This window comes from Octopus bimaculoides, chromosome 23 (assembly GCF_001194135.2).
Source record: "Octopus bimaculoides isolate UCB-OBI-ISO-001 chromosome 23, ASM119413v2, whole genome shotgun sequence".
In the NCBI taxonomy this organism is placed as follows: domain Eukaryota; kingdom Metazoa; phylum Mollusca; class Cephalopoda; order Octopoda; family Octopodidae; genus Octopus; species Octopus bimaculoides.
In genome coordinates, this window is record NC_069003.1 from 21,010,309 (window position 1) to 21,010,795 (window position 487).

The window sequence follows — 487 nt, forward strand, 5'->3', positions numbered from 1 at the left end:
TCTCTATTTAATTTATTGTTTATATGTGTGTATATATATATATAGGGAGAATTCACGAAAAAACAGCAGAGGAAGACACGTGGTGTAAACAACAAATGGATGTATTAACGCTCGGGAATAGAGAAAGTCTTTAACGTTTCGAGCCTACGCTCTTCAACAAAAAGGAACACAGGAAGAAATAAGGACAGAAACAAGAAGAGAAAAAATATGTGTAGTGGTCAGCGATCTATCATGGCGAATGCCGGACAGAAGGATCACACAGGAGAGTTAAGAAGAAGGGGAGATAACAGTTTCCGTCTACCAAATCCATTCACAAGGCTTTCTCAGCCCGAGAATATAGTAGAAGACACTTAACGATGACGCCACGGAATCAAGGGATAAGCCCCCCACCGCTTCCCCCAGAATTAGCGGGTACGTCAGCTAATATATATATACATATATTCATTGAAGCGCACTCGTACGCGCGTGTGTAAACATACATACAGGT